General features: G+C 41.0%; 1 non-coding gene across 1 annotated transcript; it reads right to left on the bottom strand.

Annotated features, from left to right (window-relative positions):
* Positions 1–588: 588 nt before the first annotated feature.
* On the bottom strand, positions 589–695 carry LOC130464520 (small nucleolar RNA R71). The gene has a single exon (XR_008924924.1). It is a non-coding gene; the product is annotated as a small nucleolar RNA R71 (small nucleolar RNA).
* Positions 696–19,656: the final 18,961 nt, after the last annotated feature.

Here is a 19,656-nt window from a genome sequence, read left to right as displayed (position 1 = left end):
ATTGTTTTGTAGTCTTTGTCTATGCCCAGGACCGTAGGTACTAGTAATCTTACTTCATTCGATCCTGAGCCCGAAAGAACCTTTCGTAGACGAAGAACTTTCATTGCACAGTGTGGGAATTACTCTGATTCTGATCATAATATTGGCGATCTTTTTCCTTCAGATACAGATTCAGTTTCAGAGATAGAGATGGGTGACGAAACTCTACTACCGCCACCTACCCCACGGCTTACAGACTATTCTAAGCCAAGTCTGTCCGTGCTACCAAAGGCAATCATGCCTTCTATTGTAGCTGAGACCTTCAAGATTGAGCCTACATTGATTAACATGATTGAGAGACGCCGGTACGGTGGGGAACCAGGTGAAGATCCGAATCTTCACATACAATCCTTCATCCAATATTGTTCCACCATCAAGAAAAAGGGATTGACTCCGGAGCAGACTATGGAGATACTTTTCCCGTTCTCTTTGAGTGGGAAAGCTAAATTGTGGATTAATGGGTTGAATCAGGCGGCTTTGAAAATCACTAATTGGGAGTCCTTGGCTCTTTCTTTTTATGTTAAATATTTTCCACCTGAGAAAACAGCTCGTCTAAGGGGTCAGATATTGGGTATCTCACAACAAGCAGATGAGAGTTTGTTCGAGGTCTGGGAGAGATTCAAGGATTTGCAGAGAGAGTGCCCGCACCATGGTTTGGAAGATTGGTTCTTGATTCAGCAGTTTTATAATGGTCTGGGCAATGAGTCTAGATGTTTGTTGGATTCAGCTGCCAGTGGGAGATTCATGCAACTTGAGGTGCCTAGAGCTATGGAGGTGATTGAGGAGATAGCCATTCACAATGCCCAGTATGGGAATCCTAGAGGTTTATCTAATAGGGGTGGTAATCATGATTTAAATTCTATTGAACAATTAACTGCCCAATTGACTGCTTTACACTATAAGTTTGATAATATGCAAGCAGCCAATGCTCAATCTGCCCAACCTGTTAGCGTAGCTGCTATGAGTGCCCAACCTGCTACTGTTTGTGAAAGTTGTGGAATGTCTGGTCATTATGCACAGGAATGTAGGAGCTCTGTTGAACAATGTAACGCATTTCAATCCTACAAACAAAATAACCCATTCTCCAACTCTTACAATGAGGGCTACAAAAACAACCCTCTGTTATCCTACAGGAGCAATAATATCCAGAACCCTCACCAAGTCCAACATCCACCACAACAACCATACCAACCCCCACATCAACAACCCTACCAACCACGGAACAACTACAACCAACAGTCTAGTGGACCACCTGGGTTTCCTAGACAACACACATCACCTCCACCACCACAACCTCAAGCCACACAGCCTGACCCTATGCTAGTAGAGATGAGAAACATGATGCTACAAATGCAAAAATCTCTAAGTGAAAAGGATGCAAAGATCGATGCTCTTACTACTCACAACAAGATCATTGATACACAGTTGGCACAGATGGCTACAACTATTGCAGGGAGGCCACCAGGCCAATTTCCTTCACAGCCCGAAAATAGGGAAACTGCTAATGCAATTACATTGAGGAGTGGTAGGGATTATGATGGTCCTCCTATGCCGGTTGAGGTTGATTCTGGGGTGTCTGCTAGTGGTCTGGTCGGTGAGGAAATCCCAAAGATAGTTATGGATGGTAAGGAAACTGAAAAGGTAGTCAATGAGAATGCGGCTACAACTGAGGTTAAGAAGGGGACAGATATTCAAGTACCACCTATTGCACTCCCCTTCCCAAATCGGCAACTCAAGAATAAGCTAGACAAGCAGTTTGGCAGATTCTTGGAAGTGGTCAAAAATCTGCAGGTAATGGTTCCTTTTACAGAATTAATTTTACAGGTTCCTTCTTATGCTAAATTCATGAAAGATATTTTGACCAGGAAACATGCTTTTTGTGAGGTAGAGACTGTAGCTTTCACTGAGGAATGTAGTGCTTATTTGCAAAACAAGTCTCCACACTTAGACTTTGTTTTGACTTCGGTTGTTGTCCCTTGTTCTTTCTTTGTAGATATCCAATTTTAGAGGACTTAAATTCTATGTGCCAGCCTATATGTTAGGGTAATGTTCCCGCTCGATTGTATTGTAGTCATCGCCGGACCGGAATTCTTTATTAAGGGGAATGGAATTTGAAAAGGCGGGGGAGTTTTTCCATCCCATGTAACATTGGCACCGTATTTATTGATAAAGCTTTATGTGACTTAGGTGCTAGTGTGTCTGTCATGCCTTTGTCTGTCTGTACTAAACTGAATATGGGTGAGCTTAAGGTTACCAATATCACTCTACAAATGGCCGACCGTTCTGTCAAATACCCCTTAGGTGTTTTAGAGGATGTCCCTGTTAGAGTAGGTAAATTCTATATACCTGTAGACTTTGTGGTACTAGACATGCAAGAGGACTCTCAAATTCCCATAATCTTAGGTAGACCCTTCATTCACACGGCAGGGGCGGTAACTGATGTTAAAAGTGGGAAATTGACTTTGTCTGTTGGGGATGATAAGGTGACTTTTAATCTGAATAGTGCCTTAAAAAGTCCCATGCTAGAGGAAGAACAATTCTATCGTATTGATGTAGTTGATTTTATTACTCGTGATAACGTCTCCCAAGTTCTCGAAAGAGATCCTTTGGAGGCAGTGCTTTGTTGTGAATCTTCTGCAGGTGATAGCAGTTTTTGGAGTGCTGAAGCAGATGCTCTAGAGTTGGCTCTTAATGATGGAGAATCTGAGACGGAGAGCACCAAATTGAAGAGATTAGTCCGGTTGGTTTGTCCTGTTAAAGAGGTAAAGAAACCCGAACTTAAACCTCTTCCTGCTAACCTTAAATATGCGTTTCTAGATGATGAACAACTTTTCCCTATGATCGTCAGTACTGCACTTGATGCAGACCAGTTATCCCAACTTCTTATTGTGTTGAAAAAGCACAAAAGGGCTATTGGGTACAGTATTGATGATTTAAAGGGTATTAGCCCTGACTTTTGTATGCATAGGATACATCTAGATGAAAATCATAAACCATGCATCCACCCCCAGCGTCATTTGAACCCTGTCATGCAAGATGTTGTAAAAGCTGAAGTTATGAAATTGCTTGATGCGGGTATTGTATATGTTGTGTCTGATTCTAAGTGGGTGAGTCCTGTTCAGGTAGTGCCTAATTAAAGGGGGGACAATTGTGGTGAGAAATGAAAAAAATGAGTTGATACCAACTAGGGTAGTCACAGGTTGGCGCATGTGCATTGATTATAGGCGTCTTAATGTTGCTACTAAAAAGGACCACTTTCCCCTTCCCTTCATTGATCAAATGTTAGAAAGGCTAGCCTGTCACAAGTTTTTCTGTTATCTGGATGGTTATTCTGGTTTCTTTCAAATTCCCATACATCCAGACGACCAGGAAAAGACCACCTTCACCTGTCCCTATGGTACCTTTGCATATCGTAGGATGCCTTTTGGTCTGTGTAATGCACCCGCTACTTTCCAGCGTTGCATGATGAGTATCTTTTCTGATTTTATTGAGTCTATCATGGAAGTGTTTATGGATGATTTTAGTGTCTACGGTACTTCTTTTGATTCTTGCTTGCTAAATCTGACTAAAGTTCTGAAAAGATGTGAAGAGTGTAATTTAGTCTTAAACTGGGAAAAGTGTCATTTCATGGTTACTGAAAGGGTGGTCTTGGGACATTTGATATCTTATAAGGGCATTCAGGTGGATCGAGCTAAGGTCCAAGTGATTGAACAATTGCCCCCTCCAGTTAATGTGAAGGGTGTTAGAAGTTTTCTTGGTCATGCGGGGTTTTATCGCCGCTTTATCAAGGATTTTTCTAAAATTGTTAAACCACTTACCCAGCTCCTCCTCAAGGATGCCCCGTTTGTGTTTACTGATGCTTGTCTCGAGGCCTTTGACAGGATTAAACAGGCACTGATTTCGGCTCCCATCATTCGTTCTCCCGGATGGGATCTTCCGTTCGAGATAATGTGTGATGCAAGTGATTACGCAGTTGGGGCAGTTTTGGGTCAGAGAAAGGAAAAGGTTTTGCATGCCATCTACTATGCAAGTAAGACCTTAGATGAAGCTCAAGTTAATTATGCTACTACTGAGAAGGAGCTTCTAGCCATAGTCTATGCCTTGGACAAGTTTCGCACCTATCTGATTGGGTCCAAGGTGATAGTCTATACTGACCATGCGGCTCTTAAGTATCTGCTCTCAAAGAAAGAAGCCAAGCCCAGGCTTATTCGATGGATATTGCTGCTACAGGAGTTTGATCTGGAGATTTGCGATAAAAAAGGGGCTGAGAATGTTGTTGCATCACCTGTCTTGATTGAGATATGATGATGGTAAAGTGCCTACACTGATCGATGATTCATTTCCGGATGATCACTTACTTGCACTTGCCAGTCAGTCACCATGGTTCGCTGATTTTGCTAACTACATCATAGGGGGTATTCTTCCGGCCGATCTTACATATCAACAGAAGAAGAAATTCCTACATGACGTTCGGTTCTATTTTTGGGATGACCCTTATTTGTTTCGTGAGACTGCTGAAGGGTTGTACAAGCGTTGTGTTCCGGAGTGGGAAGTCCAAGGTATTATCAGTAGGTGTCATTCTTCACCTTATGGTGGTCACCATGGACCGGCAAAGACTAACGCTAAGTTGTCACAATGTGGTTTTTACTGGCCTACTATGTTCAAGGATGCACAAGCTTTTATTATGGCTTGTGATGCGTGCCAGAGGGCCGGCACTATTTCGAGGAGGTATGAGATGCCACAGAACGGGATCCTTGAGGTTGAGGTTTTCGATGTGTGGGGGATTGATTACATGGGACCATTCCCATCATTCAAGGGTAACTTGTATATCCTTGTAGTTGTAGATTATGTGTCTAAGTGGGTGGAAGCCGTTGCCTCACCTACTAACGATGCTAAGACAGTCATTTCCCTATTCAAGAAGGTCATCTTTCCTAGATTTGGGGTTCCGCGCGCTTTGATTAGTGATGGAGGGTCACACTTCCATGAGAAGCATCTGGATGCGCTCCTGCGCAAGTATGGGGTATATCACCGCACCGGGATAGCCTACCACCCTCAGACGAGTGGTCAAGTTGAGGTCTCCAACCGGGAGATCAAATCTATCCTTGAGAAGGTGGTGGCGAAGTCTAGGAAGGATTGGAGCGATAAGCTAGATGATACTCTATGGGCATACAGAACCGCCTTTAAGACACCTATTGGTACCTCCCCGTATCGGTTGGTGTATGGCAAGGCGTGTCACTTACCAGTAGAAATAGAGTACAAGGCTTATTGGGCAATCAAACAACTCAACATGAATGCAAAGCTAGCCGGTGAGAAGCGGTTACTTCAATTGAGTGAGCTCGATGAATTCCGACTACAAGCTTATGATAGTGCCCGGATTTATAAGGAAAAGACCAAGAATGAAGTGGCACGACAATCACATTTTGCATAGACAGTTCGCGGTGGGCGACAAGGTTCTACTCTTTAACTCTAGGCTTAAGTTATTTCCTGGAAAACTTAAGTCTAGGTGGTATGGGCCGTTCACCGTGACTATGGTAAGCAAGTTTGGGTCTGTTGAAGTAGAGAATGATAATGGTGAACGATTCAAGGTCAACGGGCAACGTCTGAAGTTGTACCATGATGGGGCTACTGTAGGAGTGGTTGAGGTCCATCACCTCAATCCCTCCGCCTCATAGACTGCATATTCAAGGTAACAAGGTCGAGCGGGACCTAGAAATAAACCAGCGCTTTGCGGGAGGCAACCCGTATTTCATTGCTTTCAATAGTTTAGTTTTATTTTTTTTATTTGTGTTTTGTAGCTTTTTCTTTGCTTTTGAGTGGTGAGGAGAGAGTATTTTTACGGCTTTTTGGTGTTTGATGATGTACAGGTTTAGCTCCTAAGTGCGAAAAAGATAGAAAAATTCGGAAGGAGAAAAATCGCTCTTGGCCCGCCAGGCGAAGGCTGCCCGACCGGGCGCGCGGAGAACCAGAGGAAATTGTCGCTCTCCGCCCCCGGGCAGACCTGCGCCCGACGGGCGGTCGGATACGGAAGGTGAAGAAAACAATTGCCAACCGCCCGACGGGCGAGGAGCGCCCGACCGGGCGCGCGCTGAAACTTTCTCCAACTTCGCCCTTCGCCCGACGGGCGGACATGTGCCCGTCGGGCGGCTTACGAGCCGCAGGCCCGTCGAGCGGGCGTTGGCCCGGCGGGCGAGGGGAGACTTAGGCTGAATAAACACGGGATTCCCCTTTCTTTTCACTTCATCTTTCACTCATCTTCTTCAATCCTCTCACATACTCCATTAAACCTCAAACCCTAAGAACTTCAAATCCCCATCTCTCCCTCATTTCTCACTCAAATTCATCAATCCACATATCAAAATCATCCTCATCACATGCTCTTCAACCTCCACCAAACAAATTTCACCCTTTCTCACTCCCCACAAAAACCCCAATTTTCACCAAAATCTCAAAAACTCAAAACTCTTCAACAATGGGTTCAAGACCAAAGAGGACTTGCACCGGAGCAACAAGGACACAAGAGGAGGCTTCCACAAGCCGTCCACCACCACGACCTCAGTTTGCACCGGACTCGGCTTTCCCGAACATGATTCTTACTAGCGAGGAGCAACAAACTCTCCTTGCACACCTCAAGCTACGGAAGGTAGTCCCTACTCGATTTATTTGTCAGAAAACTTTGCATGATATGGGTATCGAGAAGGATGTTAGGAGATTATTTCATGGGGTGGGCATGAAACATATGTTTTCCATGGTTAGGTTGACATTTAGGGATCTTACTCTTGAATTCCTTAGCTCGTTTAATGTTAGAAAGAATGGATACAAGGATGTCACTAGAGTTTCTTTTCGATTGTTGAATAATGATTATGATATGCCTATAAAGGATTTTGGTGCTATTTTTGGTTTGAATGTGGAGTATAATAGGTTCCCCGGAGAGGGACATCTCAATAGCTCTGTGTGGGGGAAGTTGACTGGGGATTTCAACCCTAGTAGCATGCAACATTTGCACGCCTCTAGCGTGCAACACCCCGTCCCTTTTGTTTGGTTCCGTTTTATGGCTTTTACTATTTTTGGGAGGGACCAAAAGGAGAATGTGAGGAGCACAGAGTTGGAGGTGCTCGGGGGGTATTTGTTGGATAACAATGATGGTTACAGGATGAATTTGGCCCATCACTTGGCCATGCAGTTGCTTACCACTGCCACCCACCGCTACTCGACCGATATTGCTTTAGGGGGATTGGTCACCCACATTGCCATAGCGGTGGCGAACTTTGCTAAGAGGGACCATGTTGCGGTCCGGGGTAATAATCTGTTAAATTTAGAGTATTTTGGGAGCCTTTACAGGGTGCACTCTGAGTACGGGGAACTTCTTCCCGGTCAGATGTCATGGATGTTCCAGAGGAACGCTCTCTTTACTCTACCGGACACTACCGGGCTCACCAGTTTTATGAGGGGTAAGTCCCATTATATATATGTAGGTGAGCAGGCACCACCCTTAGCCCAGCCCCAGCCCCAGCCACAGCCCGAGGCCGCGCCTCGCACCTACTTCCGGAGGGGAGGGCGTAGAGAGAGGGGGTCGGGACAGAGAGGTAGTCCGGCTCCACAGGAGGAACAAGGGTCTTCAGAGGAGTTGGGGGTCATTCATGAGAGGCTGGGAAGACTTGGGCTTGGTTTCCATGAGTTCGCCGCGGATCACCAGAGGACTATGTTCCCTTTCTACGATCAGTACGCCAGGCAAGGCTACATAGCCCCAGATCATCAGCACCCTTCCTGGTTTACTTACCCCGCGGAGGGGTACGGAGCCCCCGGTTCCATGGGCATCTTCACGCCTACCCACTACGGGGGGTTTGGAGCGGGCACTAGCGGCTATGGTGGCCAAGGTGGCAATGGTGATGATGGTGATGATGGCCAAGGCCATCAGTGATGTTGTTGATGATGATGATGGATCGGTACCCCTTGAGCCAATGAGGACATTGTCTGATTTGGTTTGGGGGGGGGGGTTTCACATTACCTGTACATATTAGGTATGTTTTCCTTTTATTTCAGCATTTACTTATTGTTGTGTGTTTATTTTGGTGTGTTTATTGCTTTCTAGGGTAGTTTATTGCTTTGAAAAAAAAAATACAAAAATACGTTCCGATGAATACAATATCATGCTTCCTTGTGCCCCTTGATCGAAAATTGTTTTGATTCTTGGTATTTGATGATGGGCAATGTAGATGTGTTGGCCATGATTTGATATTCGATTGCTTTGATGCCTTAGCATGAGTCAACTCTGACTAACTATTTGCGGACTTGGTGCTTGACTAGTTGACTTGGTTAGGATGTGTGATAGCTTCCTGGTGTTTCATTGATTTTGAGTATTGTTTTGCGACTGTTAGTAGTGTTTTATGACTCATATACATGCACATTGTAGAGGACGAAGGCATTCATGAAATGCCCCTGAGGTTTGTAAGAATGCACCAAATACCCTCGCGTCTTTTGAATCACATATTATACCCCTATCTTTGCCTAAGTTTGCACCAAATACCACTAATCCGACCTTCCGTTAGTCCTCCGTTAAGTCATGTTTATAATTCATCACATGCCCCTATTTATAAACTAATTGCACAATATACACCTATTTGTAAACTTATTTGCACCAAATACCCAAATTGCAATGCAAGCCGTATATAAATCATCTTTAATGATGCAATGCAAGCCTTGCTACTGTGAAAAAATATATAATTTGAAGAGTAACAAGCTTCAGACCAATTCAATCTCAGCAATCATTGACACATGGGAAGGTAGGACATTGATGGAAGCATGACATATCCGAAGTTCAAGTTCAACACCTACTTGATTTTTTAGATGCAAGCATAATTAAATGATATCAATATCACCTTACGACCTGATTTGTAACACCCACAGGCAATCAGGCATCATCATTATGTAATCAATGTGACCAATTTATAGCAAAGCAAATTGGGAAATAAGCACGAGTAACTGGAATCAATTTGATAACTAATGATTTCTTCATTAAGAAGCAGATAAAGAATAAGAATTAATCTAAAGTTCAAACATAAACAAATCTTAGGAATTACTGGTACTTTACTGAATTGATAAGGACAAATCAGGATTATAAGCGCCTGAATTACAATAGCTGGACACATATTCAATGACTTTCGATATTAGGGAGAAACAGAGCAAAAACAGAGAGAAAACACAGGGGATTATTAAAAACTGATGGCCATCCGAGTTACACCAAAGGTTTTTCATATATTTAACCAAATCACAAAGGCTTTGAGTTCTTCTCCATCTCCCTTACCCGTTTTACCTCTTACTTTCGATGAAAAACCGAAGCTGAAACCGGAACCTTGATTTTGAGGATACCCAGAAGCTCTTCTTCCATCTAAGCTTTTCTTCCTCCTCAATTCATCGAATCTCTTCTTCCTCTTCAATTCTTGATTTTGAGGATACCCAGAAGTTGTTTTCAAGTTTTCAAACACAAAATTGATAAGATCAGTGTTCAATCTAAACATGGCATCAATTGATCTTGTGGTTGATATGGGTATTTGGGTTATGCGGTCAAGATTTCTTGAGGTTTCTGGGTTGGGTTTCTCCAGGCGATTTTAGGGTCTGTTAAAGACAATTTTTATGAACAATTTGTTGCAGGAAAAGATTTGAAGGAAACCAGTACTAATCGTTTCAAACCAAGTCGATGGAGCTTGCGCAGGCCGCCGAGAAATCTTCCTCTGAATCGATCGACTCGAGGTTGATTCACCAGCATTACTACTCCGATCATCGCTGCGGTCCTCCTCTTTTGCCGATAATCGTCGATTTAAAAGTACATAAATCACCAAAAACGCTCCGACGGCCGTCGCCAATGCTTCCGTCGCCATCTCCGATCAAAACTCCAATAAAGCCCTCCCTTTTTAATCAAAATTTTCCAAATCCAATTCATGGATGAGATAGAAATCGAGGTTTCAAGGAGAGAGAAGATGCAAGGGTTTATCAGTTGGAAATTTGGAATTAATGTCAAATAACATGCATTAAGGGCAAAATGGTAAACTGCAGCTAACGGAAGACTAACGTCCGTTAACTCTAAGTGCATTTCATGAAACTTAGGCAAAAATAGGGGTATATTATGTGATTCAAAAGACGCGAGGGTATTTGGTGCATTCTTGCAAACCTCAGGGGCATTTCATGAAAAAACCGTTTTTTCTATTTAGGTAGCCTTCAGATGAATGTAGATACATTTGTTCCCTCTTTTTCTACCCATGTTGTGCTTGTGCCCTTTATTCGATGACTAACCACATTACAAACCCGTGAATTCCCCATTGGTTACTAGTCCCAAGCCTAGCTTGGGGGAGCTTATAGTAGTGAGGTGATGGAGTTGTAGTGTGGTGTATTTTTGAGCAAATTGAGTGTAGAAAAAGGAGTTCGTCTCATTATGGTTGTTGTTGAAAATGAAAGAGATGAAAGAACAAAATAAATGTGAAGGTTTCTAAAAGAAAAGAGAAAAAAAAAAGAGAGAGAGATTGAAAAAAAAAATGAAGAAAAAATTTGTTATTCTCAAAATTTTCAAAGTATTGTTTCACTCAAGTTTTGTAAGTTCATTATTCCTAGGAGTGATTGGTTTTAATTGTGAAAAAGGAAAGAAAGCATGGTGTTGTTGGTTGTTGTTTCATCATGTTTTGAGTGGGAGGTTTATGGTCATCATCTTATGGTTGATCATGGTTATTTAGGATTCATGCTCCCCAAAGCCAAGGCTTTAAAGCTCACATTATACCCAAACTTACCGCATCCTTACCTAAGCCTAACATTACAAGCTTTGAAGACCTTCCGACCTTTGTGCATAGAGTCGTACTAATATGAAAGTAGTTGTTTATCAATGCAAGTTATGACATGGCACATTCCGAGTCGACTACTAGGTTGAGTGTATGTTTTTCTAGACACACGAGTGTTGTGAGTTTGGGAGGGCATTGTTCAATTATATGTTGGGAGGGGAGCGAACGGGTACATCTTTTATCCGCCACATAAATGAGTGACGAGTGTGTGAGCACTAGTCTTGAATTCCATTGTGCATTTGTGGTTCGCTTTGCGTGACGATTGTTAAGGTGGATTAGGGATTGAATGGATTTGATTGGTTGACATTGATGCATGCTTGTTGGATTTTACCTTGGATTATGTTTTCATTTTGAAATATGTTGGGGGTGAAGTTGGTCTTGTGTTCATCGATGATTTCCTTTCTTAGGGACAAGCAAGGATCTAGCTTGGGGAGGTTTGATATGTGCGTTTTATATAGTGTTTTCACCCCCGTCACTTAGTGCTTTTATGCGTCAAATGAGCTCTTAGGAGCCGTTTTTAGTACTAATCTGTGTATCTGAGTGTGCCTTGAGTTTCAGGACTACTTAGTGAGAAATTGGTCTTTTTAGGCCCGTTTCATGATGATTTAGGCCACTACACGATCCCGAGGGGATTCGGGACGACTATTGTCGACTTACGGGAGCCCTAGATGTTCATGATCGAGCCCCGGAAGTTAGACTCGGTGTTGCGGACGAAGGGCGGATCACTTAGCCCTCCGCCCGGTGGATTTCCCCTCGCCCACCGGGCGAGCAAGCAGAAAGGAGCAGCAGGCAGCAGGCGCCCAACGGGCGGATCTTCGCCCGGTGCCCATCGGGCGCCCTTCAAAAGCAGCAGCAGCAAGTTCTCCCTCCGCCCGTCGGGCGAGTGGCGCCCGACCGGGCGCGTGCAGATGTTTCAGAAGTTTCTCCCTCCGCCCGGCGGGCAGCCCTGCGCCCGTCGGGCGGATTTCGAGCTGGTCGCCCGTAGAGCGGTTGGCCGCCCGACCGGGCGACGACAACCCTGGGGCTACTTGTGCGCGCGTTTTGCCTTAGTTTTTCCGGTTTTCCTTAATGTTTTTGGGCAAAACTATAAATATAGCCCTAAGTTAATTGAGTTGAATATCTTATTATCTCATATTCTAGTATTAAACACTTAGTTTTATTTCCCTAAGCTTAGTTTATTCTCTCTAATTTGTTCTAAACACTTAGTTTATTTTCAATCCAAAATTCAAGCTTTCCTTTACCATTGTTCTTCAATTAGGTATTGCTCTTTATTTCAATCTTTTGTTTTGCCTTAATTATGTTTTCAATCATGCTAATTGTTTTGTTTATGGTTAATATGCTTGAGTAGTCTAATTTCTAGGGTTTGGGGATCCATGATTAATATGAAGGGATATTGAATAATTGTGATTGTTGGCATTGTAATTAATTCCTATTGATTGGTTTATTTCACTATACAATTAGATTTGCGCAGGTTTAATTGTGGTAGTTATGCAATATCAAATTAAGATTCGAGAGATGCAATTTGATGTTTAGGCTTGTGTCAGTAGGTGGAATTAGAGTTAATACGTAGCGAGAGCCCGTTAATTCTAAGTCTATGATTAGTATCGATTCGAGAGAGCATGCTAGTCTAATTAATTAATTTGTTGATTATCGTGATTGTTCATTGTCCTGGATTGTTATTTGTTGGTGAACCTATTCCCTAGATTCCTTAATATATTGATTCATACTCGTTTAATTATCGTTCGTAGTCTTAGTATACAAATCACCAACCAACTCTTGTTCCCAATAGTCTAGATTAATTAATTGATAGTAGAAAGAACGCCTGTTTCCCTGTGGATTCGATCATGACTTCCCTTGCTACCTAGCTAGTGGACTTAGGTTATTTTTGATTAGGTGATACGACTTTAGCCTGTCAGTAACAAAATCCATAGAAATGGAATCCCACTTCCATCCAGGCACTTCTAAAGGTTGGACTTTCCCCATGGGTCTTTTGTGGCCTATTTTGACTTTCTGACAGGTTAGGCATCTAGACACAAACTCATCAACTTCCCGCTTCATATTAGGCTACCAATAGATCTGCTTAAGGTCTTTGTACAGTTTGTCACCCCCAGAGTGCACAGAATATGAGGTATTATGCCCCTCATCCATAAGACGTCTCTTGAGTTCTTCACACTTCTGCGGTACACACCATCTCCCTTTAAACCTCAAACTACCATCATCATGAATCTTGAAATCTACTTCCTTCCCTTGCCCCATCCTTTATTTGACCTTCTCTAAGTATTCATCCCCGGCTTGACTTTCTTTAATCTCTTCGAATATGGACAACCCCAATGATAATGCACTCAGTCTTGCTTTGGTCTCCCCAGGATTTACTATTTCCAGGCTAAGTCTCTGCATATCACGACACAACTCTTCAGGAACTACCAAGACATTCACACTATGGCTCGATTTCCTACTCCATGCATCGGCAACCACATTTGCTTTCCCCTCATGGTACTGAATGTTCAAATTATAATCCTTGATCAACTCTAACCATCTTCTTTGTCTCATGTTGAGGTATTTCTGGGTGAAAATGTATTTTAGGATTTTGTGGTCTGTAAAGATCTTACAGGTTGCCCCATAGAGGTAGTGTCTCCAAATTTTCAAAGCGAAAACAATCGCAACTAGCTCTAGATCGTGGGTAGGGTAATTAGCCTCATACGGTTTCAATTGACGCGACGCATATGCAATCACCTTCCCATTTTGCTGTAACACACACCCCAAACCATTCTTCGACGCATCACTATACACCTCAAACCCTTCATTCCCATCAGGCAGGGTCAAGACAGGTGTGGAGGTTAAACGCTCTTTTAGAATTTGGAAAGCTTCCTCACATTTTTCACTCCACTCAAATTTTGATTCTTTCTCCATCAAGTTGGTCATGGGTCTTGCTATCTTTGAGAAATCTCTCACAAATCTCCTATAATAACCAGCTAGGCCTAAGAAACTCCGAATATCAGACACATTTTTTGGAGTAGGCCACTCACTCACAGCTTGAATCTTGGCAGGATCCACAGAGACTCCTTCCTTTAACACATAGTGTCCCAAAAATGCTACCTTTTCTAGACGAAACTCACACTTAGAGAACTTTGCATACAGCTGGTTCTTCCTAAGCGTCTCCAAGATAACCCTCAAATGCTCATCATGTTCCTTTTCACTCCTCGAATAGATCAGAATAGCATCAATGAATACCACACCAAACTTATCTAAGAATTCGTGGAAAATCCTATTCATCAAATCCATAAATATAGCAGGTGCATTGGTTAACCCAAAAGGCATTACTGTAAACTCATAATGACCATAACGAGTCCTAAATGCAGTCTTAGGTATATCTTTCTCAGCTACTCTCAACTGGTGATACCCCGAACGCAAATCGATCTTTGAGAACACACTCGCCCCATTCAACTGGTCAAACAGGTCATCTATCCTAGGCAAAGGATATTTGTTTTTTATGGTTACATTGTTCAACTCTCTATAATCAATACATAACCGCATACTCCCATCTTTCTTTTTGACAAACAATACTGGAGCTCCCCATGGTGATGCACTAGGCCTAATATACCCCTTGTCGAACATCTCTTGTAATTGGGTCTTCAACTCACTCATTTCTGGAGGTGTCATTCTATAAGGTGCCTTAGATATGGGTGCAGTTCCGGGATTCAACTCTATAGTAAACTCAAGGGCTCTAGCAGGTGGCATACCTGAAATCTCATTCGGAAATACATCCATGAATTCATTTACAATGGGAACATCCTCTATCTTCACCCGAACTTCTTTACTTACATCCTGGACACTATAGAAAAATAATTCACACCCCTTCTTGACCAACTTCCTCACTTGCATCGCAGAGATTACCCCAAAGTTCTTAGACTTCTCAAAACTCCTATATGATATCGATTTCCCAGTAGAGTTCTTTAGGTTGACTTTCTGAATCTCACAGTCTATCCTGGCCTTGTATAAACTTAGCCAATCCATACCCAGAATCACATCTAGGTCCCCCAAACTAAATTCTATCAAATTAGATGGAAAAGTGCAATCTTTTATCTTCAAAGGCAAGTTCTTAAATAATTTTATACACCTTATGGTTACACCAGTAGGCATACTAACAGGTAAATCAATTGCCTCAAAATCTACTAACTTCAAACTTTTAACGATAGAGGACGAAATAAAAGAATAAGTTGCCCCTGAATCAAACAATATTTTAACAGGTAAGGAGTTAATAGAGAAAGTACCCAAAACTACATCTGCAGAACGTTCAGCTTCATTTCTGCTCATTACGAACAGCTTTCCCGGAGCCTTGTTGTTATTGTTGTTCCCATTGGCAGGTTTATTTTGGTTTCCCTGGTTATTTGGTGCCCCAGCAGGCTTCGAACCTTGTTTCCCTGAATGGTTAAACCCTGGTTTCCCTTGGTTACTACTCCCACTACCATTATGCTCTCTCTTCTGCTTTGTATAACACTCATACTCCCTGTGCCCCTTTTTCTGGCAGTAATTACAAGTCACCAATTCTCCCCTGCAGTTTCTACCAGGATGGTTTCTATTGCACACCTTACAGTGATGCACTCTCTCAGGTTGGTTTTTGTGGTTGTAATTATTCCCCTGGTTGTTTCTTCCCTGGAAGTTACCATTACCATTACCATTTCCATTCCCATTTCCGTTTCTATTCCTTTTGAAGTTCCCCTGACTTCCCCCAGCATTAAACTCTTTCCTTTTATCCCCAACAACAATATTCTTCTTGTCTCTCCTGGTCTGCAGGCCATAAATATGAGCAGCTCTCCCATACACAATGTCTAAGGATGTAAAGGTTTCCCCACCTAATCCCAGTTGGATCTCATCGGTCAACCCCTGCTCAAACCTCTGAGCGTTTAGCTCCTCAGTAGCTACCACCTCAGGTGCAAACCTCGACAAAGCTATAAACTTGCTATAGTATTCAGCAATGGTCATATTCCCCATCCTAAGGTTGATGAACTCCTGCGCTTTCTGCTTTCTCATAAAAGGAGGATAAAACTTCCCCCTCAAGGCAACAATAAATGAATCCTAATTGAACCCCTCAGCAGCACTTAGTCTATTTCCATTTTCCCTCCACCAAAGGTCGGCCTCATCTTTCAGGTAAAGGACAGCTTGGCCCACTTTCATATGCTCAGGACAGTTTATCGCCCCAAATAGTTTCTCAAACTCCCTGATCTAGTTTTCAAGGAAGGTGGGGTCTTCTTGCCCCTTAAAATATGGTGTCTTAACTTTCGCAAGCCTTTCAAACATGTCCCCTACAGAATCGGGGCGCTCAGTTCTTTCCTGGGTTAATATTTCCGCCAAGAGGCGAATAACAACAGCTAGGTCGTTATCGTTAGCCATCCTAGAGCGCGACCTGAAATTAATATACTCTAATTCAGGTTCAAGACTTTACTTATATTATCCTCTAGCAATGTAATATCACACCAACATCCAGAATTCACATAAAATGAACAATCATTTACGAATGATATTCACATGCAGAACATTCAACTGAGAAACAAAGAATAACTTCAATCATCACGAATAATAAGGTAGAATAAAGGAAGAAAACATTCCCCTTGCGTTCTCATAATAAACTTTGATCATTTGGATAATCAATAATCTAACTTTTATTCCTCAAAAGAATGTCAATAAAAATCCTAAATATTAACACACACCTGTCCTCAAAATAAAATAAAAAGGTTCTATGATATAAACATAAACTAAGGTTGGGCGAATTGTCCAACATTATTCTCAAACACAACTAAATATGTAAACAAAGCTAGAGGGAGACATCATCAGACTTGTCCTTTGATTCTCTATAACCTTCTAGGGTGAATAACTCGTATTTAAGTTCATCATCATCATCCATATCAAAATAATAAGCTTGCTTTCTTGGTCTGGAGGATCTTCGTGGACCTTGAGGTTGATGATTATCTTCCTCTGGCTCAGGCTCGGGCTCAGGCTCGGGCTCAGGTTCAGGTTCAAGCTCAAACTCAATCTCAGGCTCAGAATCACTATCAGGTCTCAAAACAGCTTGATAAATATCGACTCTAGTTTTCCCTCTAGCATGATCAAACTCACGAAGGGCTTCATCATCACTATCAAGTTCTCCTCCTCTTAAAACTTGACGCAGAATAAGTTCGTAGCTGGTGTAACTATTATTGTCAGACTCGTAATCCATTTCATTTTCATCATCGCTCAGAACAATAGGGTTAGAGTTGTTCCCTACTCTATTTTCTTCTATGTCAGACATGATTAGTGATCTGTAACAATTAAACATAGTTTCTATGTTAGTAATTAGTACTCTCACTTACCGTACGATCCCACAATACCCAATAAGTAAGAATAAATAGCAATCGCAAAGCATAGGAAGGACATAAACAGTTAGCAGGCAAAGAAAGTACAATCATTTTGACATAATGCAGACATAATGCTTCTATTCTATATGCCCTTTCCTATGCTACCCGTCTCTCAAAATTATCATAATAAGTCAAACATTGAAGCATTTAAAGAATAAAACAAGAATGATTTGTAAGAATTAATTTGATTAAACGAATAATTATTAAACGAATAAATAATTAACAAGTAAATAATTTTTTTTTTTTTTACGGTACTGTAGCAGTAGCAGTAAAAATATTTTTTTTTTAAAAAAAAAAATAATTCCGAAAATAAAAATTAATTTCAAAAAAAAAAAGAAACACACTTAATTCACCTAAACGAGAAAATATTTCAAACCACATAATCCAAGAGTTAAACTTAAAAAAAAATCGAACATTTCTAAATAATAATCTTCAATTTATTTACTAGTTGTAGTTTAATTCAACGAAATTCGTTTTACGTAAATACTTAGTTAGTTAGGCGCCTAAAAATTTAAAAGGTAGACACGAAATGTCAGTAAAACCTTTTGCTCAAAAATACCACTTTGTAATACCCCGACAATTCCCTTTTTCTAAAATAACCCTTTTTATAAATATAACTATAGAGAATTATCAAAGTATTATCGCCCGTGTGAAAAACGTAACGGCTTATTCAGAATTTTGCAGCGGAAAACATAAAACTAACTTTTAGGTTTATAAATAATCGATTACATATTAAATCCAAAAACCAATCAACGGAAATAAGGAAATATAAATAGTACGACAAGTTTCAAGTCCAAATTAACAAACCAAGTCACTTAGCAAAACAAAAATAAATACAAGCTCTCTAATCCCGATCCCAATGATGCATCATGTTCAAACCTGTAGATGGCAACGCTTATTGATCCTTAGAGACCGCTCACCAAAAATGGGTCATCACCGGATCAATAAGGCATAGCCATGATCAACACACACAAACAACGCACGTAATCAGCAAAGCTGAGTACTACATACCAAAACAATAACAATCCTAACATGATACTATTATACGAACAACCCTAACATGATACTAATAAAACATAAGCAAGGATAACCAAAACATATTGACTTGAAGACTATACTTGACTGAACTAGACCTTTGTATCATTAACATTATTTTAATTGAAATAGTCAATGGACTGAGTTGTCTACTAGAAGCCTTCACTAAGGAAGACGAGGTAAGGGCGCGACTCCGTAACTCCAATGACCTGCGATATCGAGGAACTTTTGACTAAAATAGACCGGTGATCAATCCGACCCAGAGAAAGCCATAGGCGACCCATGACCCCAACTCCTGATTGTCCGTCACTTTAGACGTGCACAGTCTAAAGCTATTGCTACTCAGTTTCACTTTACATGATTTACAAATTAAACTCTGTTGTGACTCAACAATCACATAAGGCATACAATCAACATTTAATCACAACTGTTTTTATCTTGGAATTAAGTAAGTGGTCACAGAGATGTCAATCAAGACTTATTCCAATTAAATCCAACCTTTCCTTTAATACTGATCAACCTCTCTATATGGGTATAAGGTTTCAACTTACTAAACAAGGTCCTCGGCCCTCATAAAGTAGTGAAAAGCTAAAAGGGAACAACGAACAATCAATCTGAATCAATATATATATAATAATCTAATGTTCCCAACTAACATGTTCGCATCAATCATCTACTAACATGTTATAATCCTCATAACGAAATATATATGTTCAACATGTCCATCCAACAATATTAAACATGTAATTCCAACATAATCAGTTCATCAACAAATTTGAACATGGTTTCAACAAATAACACACATTCCAAGCACACAGGTATGTACATACCTTGTGTAAACAAATTGATAGGCCACTTTAACACTTTTCAAAAGTCGCCTAAAGAGAATTCTCCGCCTAAAACAACCAGCAAATAATCCCAATCAATTTCTAATTATTGGCAACCATGAAAAAGCATTCTAAATGCATCCTAAGCATATTTAGAACCTTCCCCAATATCAAAACTTAAACATTTGATTTCCTAGCATCATAATTATTGAACTAGTGATTGAAATTCGTTGAAAACTTTTTGCAAACATCGTACTTTAAATCTTCAGCAATATAAATACACTTAAAAACTTCACCAAGGCCAATCTACGTTCCTAGTACAACGAAACAATAAATTTAATAATCCATACTCGTCCTACCATGATTTACAATCATAAAAACCTTGAATTTCATACTTTAAACAATCAAAAATCAATATTTCAATGTAATTAGATAATCTGAAAATTAATAACTTTATTATATAATTCGTATAATCTGAAATCTATAATTTAAATCATGAAAACTATAATTTTCATTTAAGAAAACATAATTCGAATTAAT

This window comes from Spinacia oleracea, chromosome 6 (assembly GCF_020520425.1).
Source record: "Spinacia oleracea cultivar Varoflay chromosome 6, BTI_SOV_V1, whole genome shotgun sequence".
Taxonomy (NCBI): domain Eukaryota; kingdom Viridiplantae; phylum Streptophyta; class Magnoliopsida; order Caryophyllales; family Amaranthaceae; genus Spinacia; species Spinacia oleracea.
Note: the sequence above shows the minus strand (reverse complement) of the source record. Positions and strands in the feature narration are given on the sequence as shown.